Source organism: Manis pentadactyla, chromosome 4 (genome assembly GCF_030020395.1).
Source record: "Manis pentadactyla isolate mManPen7 chromosome 4, mManPen7.hap1, whole genome shotgun sequence".
NCBI lineage: Eukaryota > Metazoa > Chordata > Mammalia > Pholidota > Manidae > Manis > Manis pentadactyla.
The window spans coordinates 14553136-14573073 of NC_080022.1; the positions used below are offsets into that span (position 1 = coordinate 14553136).

Consider the following 19938-nt stretch of genomic DNA (forward strand, 5'->3'; position numbering starts at 1 on the left):
TGCCAGGCGCTGTGCAAAGTTCTGGAGATACACTGGGGAATAAATGTGATGTGGTATTTATTCTTTGTGGAGTTTGTGGTCTAGTCAGGGAGAGACAGATGATAAACAAACAAATGAAAGAGAAATCAAAAACAGTGAGAAGAGCCACTGAAGAAAGAAAGAGGATGCTGTTCAATTACATAAACTAATAGGACGGGGTAGTCAAGGAGGATCTCTCTGAGGAGGTGACATTTATGGTGAGACTTAAGAGCAGTCCTGCCAAAAATGAGGGATGGAGCATTCCAGGCAATGGAACAGTGCGGCCTGGGCTTGAGGGACTGAGAAGAGGGTAAGGCTGCAACACATATTGGAGAGAGGGGGAAGGGAGGTGAGGTTGGAAGCTGGGCTTGGTCATTCAAGACCAAGGAGTTCAGATTTTGAATAGGATGTAATCCCCAAAGTGTTTTAAGGAGGGCAGAGATGTAATTTAATTGATGTTTTGAAAATATCACTTTGTGGGGGGCAAGCAAGAGGAGAAGCAGAGAGAGGGAAGCAGGAGGCTGCCCACAGAGTGTGGGGGTGGGGGTGCTGGGGAAAGGGGGACAGTAGAGGTGGGTGGGTTCAAGAGACATTTTGGAGGGAGAGTGAGCCATGCTTGCTGATGGACTAACCATGCATATCTTGACTATTTTTTATTTTAAAAAGAGCACATATTCTTTATTTCTATGCCTTTCTCCACCAGGCGCTTCAGAAATGTGTTCCCCTCTGGCCCTGGGCACTGGCACCAAAGCACTCTGCATGTAGCTCTTACCAAAGCAGGGTTGCATCTCCTTCCACGGCCTGCATTAGACTCAGAGGTACCACACCACCCGAATGAACACAAAAATTTATGTTACCCACAGCAAGAAACCAGGTTTTGTAGACCATTTCTAGGCTATGTTTAGAAGAAATTGAGGCCCAGAGAGATTGAGAGACTTACCTGGGATCACACAGCAACCAGGCAGTGAGCTGAAATACCCCAAATGCAGTTCTGTTGCCATTGAGACATTTATAGTAATTCCAAGAAGCATTAAGCATTACCTAAGGGAGATCCTTAGGCCATTTGTTTCAATGAATAGCTAAGAATTCATTTATTCAATAAACCCATTGAGCTTGTATATATTTATTGTGGGCATTGATTGTCTCTTATCTGTCCTATGCCCAGCACCCAGCCAGCCTCAGGAGTTATGAAGATAAGTCAGGTACAGCCCCCTCCCTCAGCAAAGCTGCAGGTTTATGGATGGGTGGGGGATGTTTTGGGGGGGGATGGCAAGGACATCTCCAAGGAAAGGACTACTCTGCCAGGACTACACGACAATGTTGCTCCCCCACTGCCATGAGACAAGGGCAGTAGCAAAGGCATACACATGCTACAGGAAAGCAAGAACACATGGTGTGGAAACCCACCGGGGTGTATCTGAGATGGAGCGTAACGGGTACTGCCACAGGGCTTGGAAATACTTGCTCTCGGGTTCTTTAAATGTTTTCCTCCCCAGTGTACTTAGCTTATCGTTCTGGACCTCCCACCAAAAGCAGGCTCTGTGCAGCAAAGGTAGATGCCAACCCTTCTTCATTCAATGGTCCCAGATTCCAAACTGCTTAGGCAGCTATTTGTTCTATACATTTAAGGCTGTGTTTGCTTCTGGGTGACCTCACATAAGACAAGCTCCTTGAAGAAAGAAATCGTGTCTTTGGTTTTCTTTGAATCTCCTCCTTTCAGTCTTCAGTAATGACTTCACAAATGCCTACTATTTCCTAGATTGTAATTGGCCTTCAACCAGCTCCCAGTCCAGAGGGTCCTGTTGCATGGTACTAATTACCATCCAGAGATAAATTTTATCTTCAGTCTAGTGTCATTTGAACTCCAAACTCATATATTGAACTCTAAACTCTACCTGGATACATGATTTGCCATGCTTCATGGATTCACAATGTCCAAAACAGATTTCTAGTTTCCCACCAATGCCACCTTCCACCTGGTCCTCCCGCCACCTTCCCTACGCTGTGAATGGCACCATTACCCACTGATTGCACAAGCCCATACCTAGGAAGCTCCCTAGAGTCCTCCCTCTCCCTTACCCCCACCCACCCAATCCATGCACAGCTCTCCTTCCCAAAGTCACCACCACCACCACCTTGTACATCTATTACCCCACTGACCTCCCAGCTTACCCCACTCTAACCCATCTGCCACACAGTGGCCAGGAAGGCCTCACATGTAAGCAGAAGCCTATTTCTGCCCTCCTTATAACCTTGCAGGGATTGTCCAATGCTCTCAGAGTAAAATTCCACCTCTGCAGTGACCCGCACTGCTCCTCCCCTCCTACTGGCCCCTCTCCTCTGCCCGAGCCACGCTTGCTTTGCTCCAGCCAGTCTTGCCTCCTTTCTCTCCCTTGAGGCCACAGTGCCCCTTCCCACCCTTTGCACCTGCTATTCTCTGTCTCTGAATGTTGCTCCCTCATCCCGTTCTTTAAACAGCTGGCTTCCTCCTCATCTTCATGCTTCAGCTCAGATGCCACCTCCTCGGAGAAGCCTCCCCTGACTTCCCAGTCTAACACTCCTAGTGACTCACTGTAGTGTCTCTGTGGCACATCACTCTGACGCTCGCCTTTGTAGCATTTACCACTTTTCCATGGTCTCCTGGATGGAGAATGTAGGAACTGTGATGGCAGGGTTTGTGCCCATCTTTTAAGTGACCACTGTGTAGCAGAGGGACACTTAAATATATGTTGCACTGAAGCAAAACAAACTGCAACAACAGCTTCCCTGGGCTGTTCTGGGGTTTAGGGGCAGCAGTGCATGGGAAAGCTCCTGGCACGGTGCCAGGTTCATTGCAGATCCTGAACACATAGTGTCCCTGGCTAGCCTGCTGCTGATCACAGGGGCTAGAATTGCATTAGCCTTTTCTCCTGGGAAGAAAATCGTAAGTGAGAGGGCAGGAAGCATTCGGAAATGCTCCGGACCACACTTGAAAGAATTTATTTGCCTTTGTTTTCCTCCTTTCCCTCTTTGCACTGTATCTGTTATTAAGGAGCTGGAAGAGCACAGTACAAGACTGATAGCTTCAGAGATTCAGCCCTCCTTTGTCCCCTGAGCAGCTCTCGTTTGCCTCCTTCCAATTGCTCTTGAGCAGCCACCTGTTCCGAGCTGCCTGCAACTGCCCCACCCCCCAGCCTTTCCCAGTACACGGAGCTGAGCTGCGTGGGACCCCTGGCCAGGCCTGGTTGTGTTCCTGCTCCAGGACAGTTTTGAAGCCAGGAGCTGTCGCTGCCTGTTTGTTTGTACCAAGACACTATGTATGGCAACAGATCATAAATAAGAAACAAGCCCCTGATGAGAGAGCAGCCGACTCCCGCCAGCACTGACCCCTGCCAGCAGCCATCTGCAAACTCCAGGCTGCCCACTTCCTGGAGGGACATGTGCTGGAGGTGAAGAAAGAGCCCACCTGAGCTCAGGAAGCAGGAATCAAGGCCCTCCGTGGGCCAGGAACTGTCTGGTTCCCGGCCTGGCTGTGCCACTAAGCCAGGAGACTTGGAGGTAAGTCCCTTAACTTTTCTGACTATCGATTTCCTCATCTGCAAAGCAGGCATAATAATAATTCCAAATGGGTACCTAGGATTTGTGCTTTTGATAAAGGTCCTTTCCATCAAGGGCTTCATTCCATTTCATTTATTCAGTTGTTCAACAAATATTTATAGAGTGACTACGCTGTGTCAGGCACCATGCTGGGCACGGCAGGTACAGTTGCCAAAAGAAATAAGATATTGGCCTTCCTGGATCTTGCATGCAGCTGGGGAGAAAGACCTCCATCAGGTGATCCCAGGCCAAAATGTTAGGTTGCAGTTATGACAAGTGCTATAAATTCTCCAAAGGACAGGTACTCAGGACAATGAGAGCTGCAAATGAGGGCTCTGACCTTGAGGGTCCCCCGAGAGACTGATGCTTGAACTGACATCTGATGGAGTGGAGGTGCTAACCAGGAGAGAAGTGAAGAATGTTCTGGAGAAAGGGGAGGCTTGGAAAAAACCCTGGGTCAGGTGGTACCCAGAGATCATGAGGGCCTGCAAGCAGTCCGGTGTTTCTGCAGGGTGCAGAGAGGAAATGAAGTGGAGGAAGCCAGCAGGGGCCAGATCTCGCAGGGGTCGGTGCTGGCGGGAGTCGGCTGCTCTCTCGTCAGGGGCTTGTTCCTTGTTTATGATCTGTTGTCGTATGTGGTGTATTGGTACAAACAAACAGGCAGTGCCAGCTCCTGGCTTCAAGACTGTCCTGGGGCAGGAACACAGCCAGGCGCAGAGGAACGTGTCTTCATCCTGACAGCCATGGGAGTATTTGCCGGTTCAGCCAGCGGGTCATGTGATCCATGCTTTGTACAGGTCACTCCGACTGCTGTGTGGAAAACAGGCTGGGGTGGGGGATGGGGGTTCCTGAGGGGAAACCGGGTCTGGGAGGTTTTTGCAACTGTCCTGGAGAGAGGAGAGTGTGGCCTGGGGATGGTGGTGGCAGCAGAGCTGGAGGGTGCGTCCAGGTAGCTGGCTACACCGTGGGGTGGGGAGGCTGCCATTCACTGGGGGAGATGGGCATCACCAACCCCACTTGAGAGATGAGGGAATCAGACCTCAGAAAGGGGAAGTGGTCCCTACAAATAGCAAGTGATGGGACTAGGCTCCTGGCCAGTCTTCTGATTCAGAGGTTCCCGCCCAGGAGACCAGTGTCAGGTATAACTTCTGTGAGCAAAGACAGCTTTCCCAGGCCAGGGCTGGTTGCTTTCCTAAGGCTTGTGCTGCCAAAGGTGATAAGGGTGGCCTCCAGGTGACCAGTCTTGTCCTCAGTAAATCCTGGGTCCTCAGCCAGAGCCCAAGGAGGTGCCAGTCATGGGCAGAAGGAGACCAAGCTCGAGGACCAGCTGGAGACAGGACCTGGAAGAGGCCACGGCGATAGTTCCTGGAGGCCACAGACTGGGATCCAAATCCAATCTTTAGCATGTGCCCCATGACCCCACCACTGGCTTCCAGTGGGGAGGACTATTTTATCACTGACATTGTTGCAACTTACCACTGCATGACAATAATAAAGAGCAGCCCGATTGTAGCCGGTTTTGTTTTTGAATTCCCCACAGACCATGCAAGTCCTCGTGCCTGGGCTCAGAGAAGACGGCTCACAGCCTCTGCCCCTTGTGTGCTACTCCCTCCCTCCCAGCTTCTTCCCAGCTGTGCCGAGGTCCCCCCATCCCATGGCCACATTCCCAGGGGAGGAGAGGGGGCAGCTTGCGCGACTCTCTAGGACACTGAAATCATGTGTTCATTTATCCACATATTCAACAGATATTGATGAAGCTCTGCTGAATGGCAGGATTGGCATCAGATCCTATAAGTACAGGTATGTTAGACATGCTACTGCCCGTGAGAGAGGCTCACTTGCTCATTCACTCATTCATTGGATACGATATTAGTCTAGCACCTACTATATGCTGGGCATGAGATACTGAGGCCCCTCAGTAGGGTTACCTAACTGGGATGGTTAGGCTCCCTCAAAGAGATGGTGCTTCAGCTCTCCTTTGTAGGACAGGTAGAGGCTAGCCAATGAGATGGAAAAGGGTTTTTTTCTAGATGGAGGGATTAACCCATGTAAAAACCCTGCAGGTTTGAAACAACTTGAGGTTTAGGGACCCACAGGTAATTCTATGTGGCTGGAGGAGGGTCCACATGGAGGACTGGGCAAGAACAGGACCAAAAAGAGGGCAGGGCAGATCATAAAGGGCTTTGAATTATCAGCTAAGGGAAACTTTTTACTGAAAGCCCTGGGAGAGTCACTGAAAAGTTTTAGGCTGGACTGAGAAAGCGCATTAGGTATCACAAAGGTCTGGCTGCAGCGTGGATTGGAATACGTGAGACTCGAGCCAGGGAGCGCAGGAAGGAAGCTGTTAGGAGGCTGGAACTGAGGCAGGCGGATGGAGAGGAAGGGTATGCTCGAGAGACACTGTGAAGGTGCAGTCAACAAGGGGTGGCTTGCCAGAACGTGCTGCAGAACAAGCCGCTCCCAACCAGTGACTTAAAATAACAATCGTTTCTTTGAGATCAGCTAAGAGTCAGCTGATGTCAGCTGGGCTTGATTAGGGCAGTTTGATCCTGCCCTGCCTATTCTTCATTTTCCTCCTGGCACCAGTGAGCCAATCTGGGCATGCTCTTCTCCTGGCAACAAGGGCAGAGGTACGGAGAACAAGCCCAATCAAGAGAGCATTTTCCAAGCCTTTGGTGACATCATAACTGCCAACATCTCATTGGTTAAGTAACGGGGCTGAACCCAAGGTGAAGGGCAGGAGCTATATTCCACCTTTTTAAAGTACATGGATACAGGGAGGAGTGACAAACTGGGGCGATACCTGTAACTTTGTGCATGAGATGAGGGGCTGGAAAGGGAAGGGAAACAGAGGGAGTTCATGAGTTTGCTGCCAAGAATATGGCACGTGCCAGCCCACTGCCTCCCAAACCTGGATCTGTTCCCTTCTGTACCCCACAGACACGCACAGTGGGGTCCAGCCCCTTCAGGGATTAAGCCTGAGGGAGGGGTCCTCTCGGATGCAATGCCTGAGCATCCTGGCAACCCCTCCCCTGCTCAGGGTGTTCTGGGCGATGAATGCTTAAAAACAAAAATGCTAGTCCCGTACCCCACCCAGGCCTTCCCTCATCTCTCTGCCAGCCCCGCCCGGGGCCCCCAGCCTGGGCCACTGGGAGACTAGCTTTCCCTTCTCACTCAGGCTGTGTGTGTTGATTACACATTCCCAAGACTGTTTTCCTCCACGTGGGCAGGAACAGTCGCATAATTGCTTCCAGTCCTGCAAACAGAGGGATGGGTGGGAAAAGGGGTGTGTGCTTGGGTGTGGGAGGAACCTGCCGCTTCCGCCCTCACTGGGGTCCCCTCCTCCCCTCTGTGCGCACTTCCTCCTCTCTTGCTGCCCCTCTAGACCGCTGACCTAGGGAAGGAGATCTAATCTCCCCTGAGGGCAAGCCTGGGAGGAAGGAAGTAGAAGTGGATGGTACCCAGGCTGGGGGATGTCCTTTCCCCTTTCTGGACCTCAGTTTTCACACCTATAAAATAGAGACATTGTTCTAGGGGACGTTTTATATTTATTTTAACAAACACTCATGCGATGCTTGTTAAGTGTCATGTTATTTTAGTGCTTTGCAAATATTAACTAGCATAAAACTTCAAATCATTCCCATTTTATAGAGGGGCCATTGAAGCACAGAGAGGTTCAGTAGTTTCCCCAAGGGCACACAGCCAGGGAATGACAGAGTTAGGGCCTGAGCCCAGGCAGTCCACGTTCAGTTGCCTTATCATGGGGCCATTTGCTCAAGAGGACTGGCCTCTTGGAGTCATGCCTGTTTCATGTCCTTTATTTCCTTCAAATGGCTTTTGTAAGTTGAGTTGTGTCCCCTCAAAACATATGTTCAAGTCCAGACCCCTTGTATGTGACCTTCTTTGGAATAGGGTCTTTGCAGATGCAATCAAATTAAGATGGGGTCATAGTGGATTAGAATGGGCCTAATTGGAGCCCGGGGTTTGTATCAGAGAAAGGAGAGGGAAATCTGGAGACAGAGATACCGAAATAGAGAGGCACGCAGGGAAGACGGCTATGGGAAACCAGCAGAGACGGGAGGGAGGCAGCTATGAGCTTAGGACTGCCGAGGACTGTCAGCCACCAGAAGCCGCAAGAGGAAGGAAGCGTTCTTCCCTAGAGCCTTCAGAGGAAGCAGGACCCTGAGGACACCTTGGCTGTGGACATCTAACCTCCAAAACTATATGAGAATAAATGTCTGTTCGTTCAAGCCACCCAGTTCGTGGTCATGTGTCACAGCAGCCCTGGGAAACCCACACAATGGGTAAGGCAGTCTTGAAGGCTTCAAGCGGAGGCAGCTCTGGAAAATACCTCCAGGCTGACAGCCTTCTCTGCCGGCCCAGCTTATGTCTCAGAGCCTCTGTCTCCACCACCTCTCATTTCTTCTTTGTGGCTTACAGTTAGTCAGTCAGGCTGTCCTTTCTTTCCAAAGAATTTTGGTCCTGAAATGCAAACTGCAGGGTTGGGATGGCTGAGTATAAGGCCTGACTGGCGAATGTGGAATCTGAATGGGTGACCAGACCGTGAACTTCATGGGGGCTGAGAATGGGGCTTTGGGAGCCTTGAGGGGGGGCTTGGAATTCTAAGTGGCCAGACCCCTTGGGCCCCAGTCCCCTGCCTGAAGGAAACCAGGACTCTCTGAGTGAAAAGTGGCTCAGGGCCTCAAGGCCTCTCCGGTACCAGTGGCTTCTCAGCTTCAGTCGTCCGCCTCCAACAGAGAAGGGGGCTCTGCCTCCTCACTAGGTGATCATGAGGGTTGAATTAAACAAGACAGTGTGTATGCAAAGGTTTTGGGGGACTGTCAGGTAGAACAAAAGCTGATTGGGAACCCTTGTGCATCTCCCCACTTAGCCAGCTTCCTGGAATCTGTGACTTGCTCCCCATCACCTTCTCCAAGCGAGGGACCGACGCCTGGCTTGCTGTGTGGGACCATAAGGACTGAACAGCAGTGAATTTTGCCGTGTATCTTGGCTACCTTCATTATGACCAAGGCAGCCTTCCAGTCCCCAGACCACCACTTTCTGCCTTTTTGACTCTCCCACACGCCAGCAGTACTAACAGGCAATCCTGGCAAAACGGTAACCAAGTCCAAGAAGTTCGTTTGCCGACAGGGTGGTTCCCCCCTCTCTCCACCCCTCTAGTCTCTCTGCCCAGCAGTTCCCCTAAAATTCCTCCCTCCAAACTGTTCTCCAAAATTCACTTGCTGGGGCTTCCTTCTTGGCTGGCTGACACCTGCAACAACAGGAAAGACCCAGGGTTTCAGGTAGATATTTAATGAAGGTCTAGGGGAACGTAAAGCTCTGGGGAGGCTTAAGATGTGACCCCCTAATGTGGAATCATCAGTTCTCAGACTTCTAAGATCCTGTGTCATCTGCTACCCCGGCAGGTGTCTTGGACCCCATGTGACACCTCTGCTTCCTTCATACCTTCTTTACCCCACTGTATCCATCCACTGTCCCCATCCCACCCTCAGACTCCACCCTCCTTAGGCAAAGAGTCCAGAAAAGGGACAGTCATTGTTCCTGGATGTAGCCTGATGTGTGGTGAAAGAGGCAGGGTGGAAAGATGGATTCAGACAGACCTGGACTCAAATTTTGGTGCTTCTACTTGCTGTGTGGCCTTGGGCAAGTTACTTCGCCTCTCTGAGCTTGGTTTTTGAAATGAGGAGCACCTCCCAGTGTTTGGTGAGCATGCATCTCTTTTGGGCCTTGTGTGCAGCACCTGGCACCCAGTGATAAGCCTGAAAAGGCCAGTGAATGTCATGGAAAATTCCAGGAATCTGAATCTGACAGGTGTATGTTTGAATCCCTGCTGTCACCTCCTACTGTGTGGCCTTGAGCAAGTCACCATACCTCTCTGAACTGCAGTTCCTTTATCAAATTGGGAGGAAACCCCTCTTTGGGGGATTTTGATAAAGACTAAATGAGCTTCTAGGTGTGTGAGCAGTAGCTCTATCCTGTACTTCTGAGGCATCTACTCTCTCAGCTTTGGACCCATTAACTCTGGACTCCAAATTTAGTTTTCACTGTACCTGGCAGACCTCTTGGCTTCCAAATATACTTGTCCCTGATCATGATGCGCCTCTGGCTCTCTGGGGTTTCCGGACCTCTCATCTCATGCTTCCTGGCACTGCACCTAAAAGCCTAGAAAATCCTCTGTGGCTTTGGCATGACCAGGGGCAAGGGGTGCTGGCTTTGGACTCTAAGGCTAGACAGGAAAGACCAAAGGTCTTGGCAGATAGCCTGCCCATGGCCATCATAACCTGAGCCCTTGCTTGGCTGCCTTGTGGCCTCAGGGGAGAAGGACTGACGCTTGTATCACTTGGCTGGGGGCAAGGAGAGGTAGAGGGGGCCAACTCAGCTCTGGTCCCCAAGAGAGAGGGCCCAAGACCCTGGCAGGCCCTGCCCAGCGCTGAACAGCCTGGAGGCAGCCCTGTTCCTCAGGGAGGGGCTTCCCACCCACAGCCCTTTATCTCTGGCCAAGGCCTTTCCCTCAGCCCCAGCAGGAATTAGCAGAGGCTGCTAGTGGCCTCTGGCTTTTCTCCTGTGCTCTGAAGAAGGGGGGAGGGAAGGGGTGAGGGGGGCGCAGCACCAGCCGTGTGTGCAGGGGGGGATTGTCATGGTTACACTCTGGCAAAACAAATGGCTCTGCTTCCTGCAGGCCACATCAACAGCCATCACAATGTGGCCACTCATCAAGCTGGCTGCCAGGGCAGTGGGCACTGGGCTTGGACAGTGGAGCCCAGCTCTGGGCGCCCCACCCAGCACCTCTGGATGCAGGCAGGCAGCCGCTGGGGCTGTGGACAGAGGGAGTGTTTGCCCGGACACGTGTTGCTTCTGGGGCAAGGTAAGGGCTGGTCCAGCTCGTGTGAGGATGAGGGGCTGTCCTGAGTGTGTGCCTGTGGACTATGTGTGTAAATGACGAATGTGTGTGCCTCTGTGTGTCAGCGGGTATGTGTGTGAGTGTGCGTGTGTTCCTGGGGTGTGTACATGGTGTGCTTGCTCCAGCGGGGAGGCGGATCAGCGGAGGACGGGGCTCGCTGTCCCAGCGTGAGAAGTGAGAGGGCCGCCACATGTTGCTGCCCCGTCCACCCCTCTCTCTCCCTCCTTCCCCTCCTTCCCCTCTCTCTCCCTCTTTACGGAGCACTCTGTGTGTGTGTGTCTGTATCTGTCTTTTCCCCGTGATTGATTCTCTCTGCGTCTCCCTCTCCCTGTGCCCCTCTCTGCCTCTGCCTCCCTCCTCCTCCCACACTCCATCTCCCCCCTCTGCCACCTGTTTCCACCATCTCGTCCCGTCATCTCTTGTCTGTCCTCCAGGGCCCTGGGGCAGCCGGCAGCTCTGCGGGCTGTCCACCCCTGACTGCTCCGCTCATGCCCAGCGTGTGACTGTCCCCACAGCAGCTGGCCGGGCTCTTGCCCTTCTCAGAGCCCCTGGTCCCAGGCTCTTGCCAGGTAAGTGGGGCTCTGGGATGCAGAAGGGGTCCTCGGGCTGGTGAGAGGTGGGCGACAGCAGGGCACTTGGCTCGGTGAGCGGCAGTGGCGTCTGCTAACACGTCAAGCCCGCTGGAGGTCCTGTCATAACATCTTCTGCAGCCCCAACAGTTCCCTCCCTCGCTCCCTCTGCACCGCCAGCTCCTGGCTGCAGCAGATGAGGCTTGGTGGGGTGGGAGCCAGACGGTCCCCTTCCGGCTTCCCCTCTGAGAGCAACAGGCACCTTCCTGTCTCTGTTCCTACTCCCCTTTCCTTCTTTCTCTTTTTGAAGAAGACTTAAGAGGAGGTGAGGACTCCTTCCTCGCCTCCTCTACTGGCATAAGAACCTGCTTTCTGGGTTCCCCCGTCTGAACCCAGCTAGGTCATGGTAACTGGGCAGAGGGGCAAAGGGCACTGGATGAACCCCAGCCCTCCTGCTCAGGGTGGAGGGTGGACGGCAGGGGGGCTCCCATGATTAGCTGGCCTGGGGGTGCAGCTGAGCATGTGTGCATGTGGTGTCTTTGGGACGCATGCTTGAGAAGTGTATGCAGCATGTGTGTGTGGGGCTATGACACTTATGGAGTTAGCTACCTGAGTTGGTAAGGGAGACAGTGGTGCACATGTCAATGTGTGTACATGTTTAGGGGTACATGTGTGGGATGCCCTCTGCTGGTGTGCAGGAATTTAAGAGTTCAGGGCATTCAGGCATGTGTGTGTGTGTGTATGCACTCAAACATGTACATGTGCAGACCACTGTGGATTGAACCCGACCCTAGTGGCTGGGCAGAATCTCCACGGCCTGCTGTGGTAGCTCCGTTCAGTACCCCCCGTCCCCCGCCTTGGCTAACTTCTCTCTCAAGGACAGTGCTATTTCCAATCCAGCCCCACCCAGATGGAGACCCAGGGTCCATCGGTGGCCTGCAGACCTCACTCCTTCTCTGGCATGGGGCAGGCCAAGGCTCCTGGCCTGGGGGTGGCTGGGGCTCTGAGCATCCTCCCAGACCTAGATAACTCAGGGCCTGTGGCCTCACAGAAAATAGTGTGAGGACCAGCCCCAAACCCAAGCCAGGTAAAACTCTCAGAAGGGACTCCGGCCATTGGCCACAGGTTTGCTACCTGGGAGACTGGGCTAGTGGTCAAGTTGTCCTGACAGAGGGAAGCAGTATTTCTGTCATTCCTGGACTCCCTCACTATACTCGGCCCTGAATGGGCTGGCTGGCCTCTGCCTCCAGAGAAATGACGCCATTATGGTTCTGCAGGCCAGCTTCACAGGGGAAAGGGACAGCCCTGGAGAAGCAGGGACAGTGGAAGAGGCGCCCAGGGGCCCCAGGTCAGCTGTTCCTCCAGGACCCTCCAGGGCCTTGGGGTCCTGCTCAAGTTCAAGTTGTCTTGTTTGTGGGGTGAGGGGGCCTCTTCTAGCATCTCCTGGCTGATTCTCTGCAACTTCATGACCAATAGCTAAGCTGACATAGGTTTTTCTTAGTCTCACGGGCATGCCCAGTCCAGTCAAACTGGGAAGGGGGCTTGGGCAATGCCAAGCAGAGGGTCGCCATAAACAAGCTGACACATTTGCCGGGGGGTATTGGAAACAGCCCAGTAGGCTCAGTGGACAAAGTATGGCTCCAGGTCACCAAGGGCACCAAAATCCTGTCATCCTAGTAACTCTGTTAAGAGAATGTAACCAATGGAAGTTCCACATGAAGACCCTCTTGGGGCTTCTCCCTGGCCTGCACTCGGGGGGACTCGCCCAGCAGCACAGCTGACCCATGAAACCATCTGGGATAGGGGCTTGGGATCAGTGGTGTTCAGTGTGGGGCTAAGAAGACTTCCTGGCAGAGGTGATGTTAGAGTGGGGCCTTGAAGGCAGCAATGGAGGGATGTGGATATACAGACAGATGCGGGAGCAGGGAAGGTTTCATGGGCGGCTGGAGGGGGAAGGACAGTGTTGGGAGGGACAGGAGGTCTTGGTCAATGGGTGTAAGTTGGTCAGTTTGAATGCACAGACAAGCTAGGGTGGAAAGAGGGAAAGGAGCGAAAATCATTCAGCCCCTGGCTGCCCACTTTGTGCCAGGCTCTGTGCTAGGCACTGGGTCTTTGTCCTCGAGGAGCTTGCTGTCTCAGGTAGGGGTGCTGACGTTTTTCAGTCACTCTGTTATGTAGAACAGTCCCCTTGAGAGGAGCACTTGGATTTGAGATCTCTGGGGGGCCAAGAGGAGAAAGCCGAGGGGGGTACGTGAGCCCGAGGCACAGAGGCGGGCCCGCCGGGCACAGACGTTTGTGTCACCTGCTCAGGTGCTGGAGCAGAACAGGGGTCAGCCACTTCAGGACAGAGCAGAGGAGAAGGTCTGAGATTGGACCTTGAGGAGGTTGGGCCTCCAGTGTCTGGTCACTTGCTTCACTTGAGTCCCGGCCCTGAGCGATGAGCCTGCAAAGAGGAAGAGAGGGACACATGGGGGGAGGGGACCAGCACCCAGTGTCACCCTGCCTCCTGCCTCGTGTTGTCCCCTTGCCAGGTACCTCATCCCTGGTGTTTCATTTATTCCACATTTGCAGACAATGAAACTGAGTCTTGGAGAGCTTGAAGGGCTAAACTTAAGGTCACATAGCAGATAGCAGAGCCCTTCCACCGGAAATGAAGTGAGAGCTGTTGGTAAGTTCATCGAACAAACTGAGCACATGCTATGTGCCAGGTGCCAGGAAAGAAGCTGAGATTAGAAGGACCTCTGGGCCATCCCCACAGGAGAGATATTGGGAACACTCCAGGGATGGGGTTGTTGTAGCAGGACAGTCTGGGTGAGGCTGCATCCTAGGGGTGCAGAGCGGAGAGCCATCACATCCAGATAAAGGGATCAGGAAAAGCTTCAGGAAGGAGGTGGGACTTGAAAGGGCCCAGGAGGAAACGGAAGTTCAGAAACACATGGATGGGACAGTGGCACTGCGGGTTGAAGGGAGAGCACAGGCAAGGGCACAGAGCTCGGGGCTCCCGGGGGTCCTGAGAGGAGCTTATACTCTGCTTTGTCAGGAGCGCTTAGTGAACAGAGGAGTGATGTAAGATCAGGCTGCACAGGTGGACGGGTGGGGGGTGATCGTCAGGGAGGCTGAATTTGGCCTGAAGGAGGTGGGCTTCAGTTAAAGCCATTGGCAGCCCTGGGGCAGGGGAACACTGTGATCAGACCAGGACCTCAGGGAGACAAGCTGGCCAGCCTGAGGAGCTGACATTTCCTGAGTCCTCTTGAATCCCCACTGGGATCTGGAGGGATCCAGCCCCCAGTTTGCAAACCCTTTGCTAGATGGTGCGCTGTGAATGTTCCTGAGATGAGTCCCAAGGGGTCTCAGTACAAAGCTCTTCTCTCTCTTCCTATAACCACACTTGAAGTCAAACTGCTGGGGTCAGGACACTAAGTGGTTCCTGAGTGCCACTCTGGAGGCAGCAAAGGACACAGTCAGGATGGGCAGCTTGGAAGCTGATGCTCCCAGCACAGCCTGGAACAGGGCCCTGGGACAGTGTGGCTGGAGGGCAGGGCACAGGTCCACCTGTTTCACTGTGTATCCCCTGTTCCTTGTTCAAACCCCATGAAGAGGTCTGGGCAATCATTACCTGACACCCCACAGATGAAGGCTGTAGGTTTCTTTAAAAGCCACGACACTAGAAGAAGGTTAATGAACTGACTACCTAAAAAGTGGTCCCTATGTGAGCATCAGTTCAATGGCAGCATCTGTCCCTGCCCAGCCCTGGACACCCATGTCCATCAGGTTCACTTCACTTGTTGGGTGGGGTCAGCGGCTGTCCATACGATGCAAAGGATTGCACAGTGAAGCCAAAATCCTGTGGGAGTTGTAGGATTTAATGAAGCCAATCAAAGGAGACATTGGAGGACTTTTCTAACCCCACAAAAGAACATAGATAAATGAGAACCTGGCAGAGGTAGGTCAGATAACAAGAGAAGACAAAACTGGCAGCAAGGAGTTCATGATAGGAGACAGTGATCCTGATGCTGTGACAGTGAAATACAAAATGATAAAGGTCATGTTGTGCTGGCACATATTTTGTTCAAAACAATTATCCACCTCCCCCAACCCAATTAATACCTGATTTGTTTTTTGTTCATTGGAAGTGTTAGCACATGGGTTGACTGATAATCTTATTTTGGTCCAATGTAAGATTCTGTTTTCATATTTTTAGTTTCATTTTTCAAAATAAAATCCCAGTTGAAAGCTTTTTTTTATTCACCATTTCCTGGGTGATCACTCAGTGTGATCTTTTGCTGGCCCAATTACTGAGCGAATATGGAGACCTTCTGTGGTTAGTGTTTGATATTTGTAGAGTTTATGAATGAACGAGTGAATGAATGAATGAATGAGGGGCCCAGCCAGAACCATGCACTTTTGTTTTTCAAACCTCTTGCTTCTGCATTGCCTGCCTCCCCTTACATTGTTCATTCATTTATTCAACATTTAATGGCAGTGGGGACACAACTGTCAACCAAATATACAAAAATCTTTGTCCTCATGGAGCTTATTTTCTAATGGATCCACTGGCCCATCTGCCCTTCCTCCACCCCTGACTTTCTTCCAAATATTGTGACTTCTGTCTCCGAGACCATCATCTTTGCTCAGAATCCCAAAATTCAGAGCTCTACTAGTCAAGCTGGATTAGCTTAAGCTGCAACAAAGAGCAGCAATTTTTTCATTCTTGCTCATTCCACACATCTACAGCAGGACACATGTTGTCACATACACAGTCACTCTTAGGTCCAGGATAATAGAAGCTCCTCGTGGACACGTGTCCCCGTGATCACTGGGGCAGGAAACAAGACATGGCCAATCACACCCTGGCTCCTAAAGCTTCCTCCTGGAAGTGCCATATTTCACTTCCACTTAGGTCACTGGCCGAAGCAAGACACACAGCCACGCCTTCAAGGTGGCAGAGCCTGCAGCCCACCGCCACCTGCCCAGGGGAGACCCGGACAGATCTGCCCAGCAGCATGAATAACTCACATGTGCTTATTCAAGAGCGGGACAGCGTGGCTTTAGGAGAATGCTAACAGGGAATGTGGGGAAGAGAAAGGGTATCTTGGGTTGGATCCCTTCGAGCATCTTAGCTCCCAACACTGGACTCTGATCAACAGATCTCAACATTTTATGGCCAGTGGAGTCGGCTTCTGTCGCTCTCAACCCAGCTTAGCCAAGCAGCAGGTTAGTTTAATAGTGTCTTAAGTCAGCTTGGGTTTTGCTATAACAAAAATACTGTAGGCTGGGTGCCTTAAACAAAAATTTACTCCTCACAGCTCTGGAGGCCGGAAGTCTGAGATCAGGGTGCCAGCATGGTGAGGGGCGTGGCGAGAGCCCCTGCCCTGGCTCACAGATAGCCGGGCGCCTTCTTGCTGTACCCTCATGTGGTGGAGTGAGAGCTCTGGTTTCTTCCTCTTCTTAAAAACTCCACCACAGGGCTCCATCCTCACGGCTTCTAAATCTAACTGCCTCCCAAAGGTCCCCCCACTCCAAATACCATCACACCGAGGATTAGGCTTCCACTTATGAATTTGGGGGGAGCACAGTCATTCCCTGCATAGCACGAAGCTCTGCCAAAGGAGCTCCAAGTCTCTTGCATCACATCCCTTCTGAGCCTCAGTCTCCCAATCCTTAAAATGGGTGTAATAATCTCTATTTGCTCTAGAGCCCTAAGTAATTCATGGATGTGAAAATGCTTTGGTCACAAATGGCTTCCTATGAGGCACAGTTGCCCATTGTCACTACATTTGTGGCCCAGATGGATTTGAAAGGGTAAACTGGTCGGAGACCAGAACCCCTCACTACTTTTAATTCCATCATTTTCAATTCTTTGAGTCTTGAAGCCTTTTCTAAAATATCCCCTTTCTAAGAAATTCCTTGAGATCCTGTTGAGAGGTCTGGCCTTGACCAGCTTTGCCCTTCATCCCCTCTTCCCCCACACAGGCCAGAGCTGCCCACTCACCTTTAAAAGTCAGCCCTGTTTCACTCACTGCTCTAGTTTGGCCCCTGACTAAGTCATACACTCCTGCCCACCTTACTCTGTACCAGGCACTGTGCTAAGCTCTCTACACACATTGCTTCATTTCGTCCTAACAGAGCTAAGAGGTAAGCCTGCTTCTGTGCCCTTTTTACAGATCAGAAGGGTGAGGCTCAGACAGGTGAAATAACTTGGCTCTGTCACTCAGAGGTCCAAGTCAGAGCCTGGCTTCAGACCTAAACTGTTGGGACCCCAGAGCCCATGCATTTGGCCCTCAGGCTGGCTGACCACAGGGACTCTGCAGCTGGCCTCCTCTCTCTGCTTACTTGTGCCTGGTTAGTTTAGTCTCTGTGGCTGACAACCCCACTTGGTACCTTGGACTCTCAGAGACAAGGCCTTCTCTCGCTTTAGATATGGGCTACTGCTGCTACGGGTTTCGCTGTGACAGAGTGGTAAATGCAGAGGCACCAGGGCGGCACTGCCAGAGTTCAGATGATGCCGCAGTAGGAGTTGCCTCGAACGTTGACCTGCAGAAGGAGAGCAATGGTGTTGATCCATCATCTGTGTGGAAGCATGGGGAAGGATGCCGCTCACGCCCCACTCCCACCCCTACCCCCGGCTCCCTGAAGGAGCATCAGAGAAGCAGGAGCCATTGGGGTGTGGAACCTGGGGTTTTGCCCCAGTCCATGCTGAGGGATTGCAAGCCCCTGAGTAAGAGCCAGCAGGTTCCCCGGTGCCCTGACTGGGCTTTGGCCCAAGGACCTGGATAGCAGGCAGCAGAGGGACACAGTTAACCACCCAATTCTGGAGCCAGACAGCTTGGGTTCAAGTCCTGCACTCCCACCAACTCGCCGTGTGACCTTGAGGCTTACTTAAACTCTCTGGGCCTTGGCTCCTGTGCTGTAAAGTGGGGACACTGAGCCTCATAAAGTCTTCATGGGGCTTTAAGGAGATAGTGCCCCTGACACTCCAGAACCACTGGGAGGAGGCTAGACAGACATGCAGCCCTCTTAGAGCGGGAAGCTTAAGATGGGGAAAGATGCTCATCCTCTTCCCCTAGAATAAATGGGAGCACTCAGGTCCTTCTGGAGAGGACCCTGGCCTGTCACCTCGGGAGAGGGGACAGGGTTAATCCTCCAGGGCCCCCTCTTCATGTTGTTAGATAAAGATGCTGAGACCTGGTGGGGGCGGGGAGGGTCGGTCTTGGGCAGTGACTCTCTCCAGGTCATCTATTCATTCTGCAAATCTGTACGGAGAGGCTGCCAAGGCTTCATGGTCAAGAGCTCAGTCTCCGAAGCCAGGGTCCAAATCCCAGCTCCACCACTTGTGCCTTCATTTCTCTCTGGTCTTTTTCTCCCACCAACTCAGATGGCATTTGGGCACCTGAGTTTTTGGCATTTCTCCATGGTGGCCATGGTCGCCCACAGCCCCCAGACCCACCATCCAGCCTCGCCAGGCACCCTCTCTCCCAGGGCGCCCAGCCTGGGTGTTGGCTGATGAATACATTCATTGCTTGAGTGTCCCTCTGAGGTCGGCTTGTGCCAAGCTGTGAAGCTGCTCTCCCGTACGTGCTGTCCCCCAGATGGCACAGCGAGGCCATGTGCGCTGACGGCACTGGACGGGGAGACAAGGCCCCCAGGCCCTAGTGCTGGCTCTGCCACCCCCTCCATACACCCCCCAGACTGGGACCCTGCTGTCACACACGCTGCCAGGGCCTACCTCTCAGGCCTGGCACACAGCACAACTGGTGGGCCACAAAGACTGGTAGGTTGCTAGCTCAGTGCCTGACTTTGCCCAACACCCCTGAGGATGTAAGCTCCAGTGGTAGGGACCAAATTGAGTTTCAAAGAAGCTCCCAGTGGGAAAATATTGGATAAGAAGGGGGAAAGGCAGGTTCCAGGAGCAGGAATTAGCTGTTTAGTCTGTCGGTTCACCTCTTAGAAATGTTTGGGAAGGGGGTGGCACGAGGATCTCTAATATCCCAGGAGCTTCCAGTGCAAGATGGCAGTTCTAGAAGGGACATGGGTGCAGGGTGGATCCTAAAATAGCCCTCCCTCCACACCATCATCCCGTGAGCTCCTCAGCAGACCTGGGCTGGTGACCGCAGGAGGCCCAAAGCCACTTAGGGCTTTTCCACGGGGCCACGGGGATGTCGGGAGCTCAGTAGAGGAGCTCACCTTGCGGTTGTGCCCCCGGAAAGGTGCGCATAAACAGAGTTTGTGTAAATGGAGACCAGTTTGATGTGAGGGCTCATTTCTGAGTGACTCCCAATGGGCAGAGATTCCAGCACTGGAAATTCACTGGGCCCCCAGGAACAGGCACCTGTCCCCTGCAGGCCGGTGGCATTGATAAGTATTTAAACCACTCTCTCCTTAAGGGCATATAACAGACTCTTTATTTACCTGGAGTTTTCAAATTTGCATGTGCTTATTTCTCCCTCGTTTAGCAAGTCCAGACTCAGCCCCTTAGCTGGAAGCCTCAGAAGCTGTGGGTGGCTTGGGCCTCTGCCACCTGCGGGACTGACCGTCCTGGACGTCCGGACTGGCCACACTCCAGGTCTCTGAGGCAGTGTGGGCTCACTGAGAACCAGGAGGCCTGAGCATTTTCAATGTGGTTATGTCCCCCAGGCCCCGACTCTGAAAGGAGACCACGGCTCTCTGAGATGGAATCCCACAGGCTTTGGGCTGAAATAGAGGGATTTCTCCCTATTATTTAAAGGAATCCATAGCCAAGGCTCATTCCTATCCCTGACACATTCCATCCTATTCATTCATGCATTCAGTCAGTCAGTCATTCATCTAACAAGTGGAGCATATGCCATTCGTTCATTCAACTCACTGACATGG

General features: G+C 52.5%; 1 protein-coding gene across 5 annotated transcripts in view; it reads left to right on the forward strand.

Moving 5' to 3' along the window:
- Positions 1-3047: 3047 nt before the first annotated feature.
- VWA5B1 (von Willebrand factor A domain containing 5B1) overlaps positions 3048-19938 on the forward strand; it is a 69061-nt gene continuing 52170 nt past the window's right edge. The window contains exons 1-4 of one of the 5 annotated variants that reach the window (XM_057499802.1): positions 3048-3555; positions 8486-8897; positions 10295-10480; positions 10951-11085. The gene's annotated coding sequence lies outside the window, so the exon portion shown is untranslated. Of the gene's footprint in view, positions 3556-8485; positions 8898-8987; positions 9319-10294; positions 10481-10950; positions 11086-19938 lie in introns of those variants that run through there. The other 4 variants (XM_057499801.1, XM_057499803.1, XM_036914506.2 and 1 more) reach the window with 4 other exon arrangements.